This window comes from Protopterus annectens, chromosome 2.part1 (genome assembly GCF_019279795.1).
Source record: "Protopterus annectens isolate FY-2018-M chromosome 2.part1, PAN1.0, whole genome shotgun sequence".
Taxonomy (NCBI): Eukaryota; Metazoa; Chordata; order Ceratodontiformes; family Protopteridae; genus Protopterus; species Protopterus annectens.
In genome coordinates, this window is record NC_056729.1 from 1802448069 (window position 1) to 1802452592 (window position 4524).

Below are 4524 nucleotides of genomic sequence, written 5' to 3' on the forward strand. Positions count from 1 at the left end.
TAAGAGTGAACAGAATTATATAACGTCTAGCAATAAAGTGGAATGCAAACAATAAACATCCATCATTTTTTTGGGGGGGTGCTTGTCCTACCTGCACCCACATATGAGGGGCAAGCCTCCCCACACTCCATGTACTTCAATATACCAGCTCTGAGACCTGCACCAGCGACCTAGTGGTATAAAGCCCTGTCTATCGTTAGGAAGATAGTGCTATTGCACAAATGTTGGAATATATTTCTTTATTTTAGACCTTGCTTCTGTGTAAGCTAGACCAGAAAACATATTTGTGTTCTGTGAGTATATTACAACTGAGTACTGCGGGTCTAGGTAAGAAAACACAGCTCTGCTTTGTTTATTAATATGGGACATTGCTTAGCTAAGAGAAGAGTTAGTAACACAAGACAGCCTGTCATTGTGTTTTGACCTTCCTTTTATTACAAATTCTATGAGAAAATTACTGAATGTTACAACATAAAATCATAGGAAATATGCTTGGAAATAAAGACTTTCTAGTGGTATAATCATCACAGCTGTCATTCGAGTGATCAAAAGAATAGATTTTTGCATTATTTTGTCAGTTTGTAGTGTGTGTGTGTGTGTGTGTGTGTGTGTGTGTGTGTGTGTGTGTGTGTGTGTGTGTGTGTGTGTGTGTGTGTGTGTGTGTGTGTGTGTGTGTGTGTGTGTGTGTGTGTGTGTGTGTGTGTGTGTGTGTGTGAACTATGAGTGCAGAATATTCCAAAATGTAACACCAAGGCTGAAAAAATAGTGGTTTTCTTTGTATTTACTTTATTCTTAATAATCTGTCATTTTAGATTTGCTTTAAATTGCTTTTGGAATGTTTCACTAAGCTGCTAATAGTTGTATTCTAACCAATAACTTATTGTCAGAAAATTATTTTATATCTTGGTGAATTCCCTTGGAGACAGACAGTGCTATGGACATTTACAACTATTAGCCAGATGGCCCATGTTCAATTCTCAGCGTAGGCATTTGACAGTGGGGTAGGAAGGGCAGGTATACCCATACTAGTAGACAGGAAGGAGGGGCACACATTTGGACACACAAGCATGTGGCTCTTCTTTGTGGAGACTGGGGAGACAACAACTCTTAGTGCTTTCTGGGGTGGTTGAGGCTTCCTGCTCATATCAAGCTCCTTGAGGCAGGGAAGGGCCAGACAGCATTATTGCCCATTGCACATCTGACTATGGGCTATCAGTGACATTCATAAGGGTGAAAGATTAAAAAAAAAAATTGCTGACAGCAGTATGACAAAAAAAAAAAAAAAAAAACTCCCTGACAGCAGTATGCCACTGCATCAGGAGCCTTAATCACCTCCCCTGCCCATGATATGAGTTGTTGAAAGTCATGGTTTAAAAGGAGGTTTATTAAACCTGATGGACTAGCTGAGGCACTGGAGCAGTTGATGATCAGCTGTGGGGAGAGAACAAATGGGAAAAAATCATATATGCAAATACATATATAGCTACACTACAGTTTGACCAACTTGAATAAGGTCAAAATCTCCCTGAAGATAGGAATGACTGCTAGCTGCAGCAGCAGTGATTCTCTACAACAAACAATCTGCCACCAAAACTATACTAAGCAGTACACAAATGTCCACCTACCCAAGACAGCCCAGCCACCATATACACATATAAAACAAATACCACTATAGTCACCTTTGGCACATGACAATGGGGTCAGCATATCTGCATTTGCATTTATGCATATTTATACTAGACACACACACACACACACACACACACACACACACACACACACACACACACACACACACACACACACACACACACAGATGACTATGAATCAATCATCACTGTATTCTTGGATGTTTATTTTTAATAAATATTTTATGGTACAATGAGTTTCAAGTCAGTGTGTTATTCTGTATAAGCCAGTGATGTGCTATTCTGAGTTTTTCCTTTGTTTTCCTCTATGGTATGACTGCAGAGTTGTTATATATAATTTGGGAAGGTGTGGAGGGAGGAGACCCTCACATGATGGTTTGAGGTGGCAGTTGTTACCCAAGTACTGAATGGCACTACATCTCTAAAAGTAGATATGATCACCCAGACATCATTAATACCAGTGTGCGTGAGCAAATTGTTAAAACTGCACATTGAGTTCTAAAGTATTTGACATAGTTCTTACCAGCCTAGGCCCTGGTTGTACCTTATCCCACATCTCGTCAGCCCTAGTTAAATCTGACCTAAAATCAGTAATCTTCTCTGTCAGGCCTAGTAGTTACAACCCTCCACCCATCCACTACCAAATGAGACAGTCGTTGAGCACTTTTCTTGGGCAAACTTACTTCAGCTTGTTGAATACCTACACAAAATGCCAAACAATGCCCAGAAAATAGACCCAACTGAAAGGACTGTTGTATTTACCTTTTACCACCACCTTAACAGCTGTACAGAAAAGTCATTACCTGTCTCCTTTAAATGTTGTTGTTGTGTCTTTCGGCTTTTCCCGGCTAGGGGTTGCCACAGCGGAACTCCAGTCTGCTAATGATTGGTAGTTAATTTTTACATGCCGAGTTACCAGCCCTGATGCACAACCTTCAACGAAGGTACGCCCATTCACGCATGTCTACATGCAGAAGACGGTCTAGCTGAGAATCGAACTGGACAGCATCTTACTGTGAGGTGACAATATAATGATAAATTTAGGAATAGGCCACCCTGGTGGAACTCCCAAATTAATAAACGGTGTAAGAAAAGAAGGGAAATAGAGAAAAGTGATAAGAACTCTCCATATATTTGCCTCAAGCCCACACTGAAATATGTCAACAAAGCACTTAAAAGCACTATTAGAAAATGAAATGTAGAGTACAGACTTAAGGTCACTACATAAACCAAAGGAAACCAGACAACATACCAGTTTGTATTCTCAACAAACTAGGTGATGGATGAGAGACAGCCATTGACAGCTAGTGTTACAACCCTAAACAAGAGCATCCCCCCATAGACCAGGTAATTATAGGTTCATCAGCCTCACCAGCCTTGTATACAAAGCCAAGGAACCTACTGTAGCAGAACTCATTTATACAGACATAGGCAACATAACTGAACATGACCCCACTGCGTTTGGCTTTGTGAAAGGTTATAGAGGCTGTGCATGCCGATCATTCTGTGTATGCTACTTGTCTTAACCCAACTAAACTTTTACCACTATCTCCCATGCTGGTATTACTGAAAAATTACACAAACATAATGTAAATCCCCAATGTCCATTGGATTGAAAATTGTCTATCCAACAGATTCCCAGGTTGTGAAAACTGCTAGCACTCTCTCAGAATGTAAAATTGTAACTAGCAGGGAACCATACTGTTCAGTGTTGGGGCCTCTTCTGTTTATAATTTATTTTTCAGACCTCCAATTAAATATCCCAGAAGTGTGGTTGACCAGGATTAGTGATGTCTGATAGCTGAGCACTCTTGTCTGCTCATCCACTGCTACTAAATAGCTTCATCAAGGGCTGGAATATGCACAAAACTGGTGTACTGAAAAATGGTCTTCACTTAATACAAAAAAATTCAGCACTGAAGCATTTGGTAAAAAAGTTGCTCTTGAGTTATATGTTATAAATGGTATCCTTCTTCAGACAGCCGTAGTCAAAATAGAGCTGGGTATTTATGTGGACAGTTGTCTTTCATCCATCACCATGTTTCCACCTCAGTATGGAAAGCCATCTATCTGTTCAAGTCAGACCCCAGTGGCCTACTGGATAAGATATTACCCTCCTAAGGCATTAGCCTCCTAAGCCAGGGATTGTGGGTTTAAGACCCACTTTTGATGACAAGTTAATTTCCTACAGAATATCTCCAAGATCCAAAGAGGTCATCCTACTGCTGTACTCCTCCTTTAACAAACCCATCAGTGAATAAAGTGCATCCTTTGGTGTGTACAAATCCAAGCATATAGCTCAACTGGAATTTCTAACCAAGGAAATGAAATGCCTTAAATCATTCAACTATCCTGAATGAGTAGCACAACTTTCCTTATACCCAGTAACTAACCATCTGCACCAAGGTGGCCTGTGTCTAGCTTTTCAAGCCATGACAGACCCAATCCCATTTGACCTTTTAATTATTCACAAAGCCAGTGACTCTACAGATACTTACAATAAATACCTAAATCTACACCAAAATGTAAACAAGATTCACAGGGATAGGTTCATACCTCGATGCATTCCCAGCCTAGGGAATAAGTTAGCATTGCATGTGAAGCAAAGCTCTACTCTGGCTGCCTCTAAGATGAGTCTTAATGGCTGGATGGGTAGGCACAAATTTACAACAGGGTTATCATGTATATCATCTTATAGCCCTGCTCAACTTGGGAGGTGAGGACTATTAAGTATTTCAAAAGGGTAGCAAGAGCTTTTAAAGGTGCCCACTTAATGATGTCTCTAACTCGGCATCTTATGGCCTCCATGATTGCTTGCCTGATATTATTCCTATGTTCCCTTGTGTCCTGTACTTCAGAATTCGGTTTATAACGC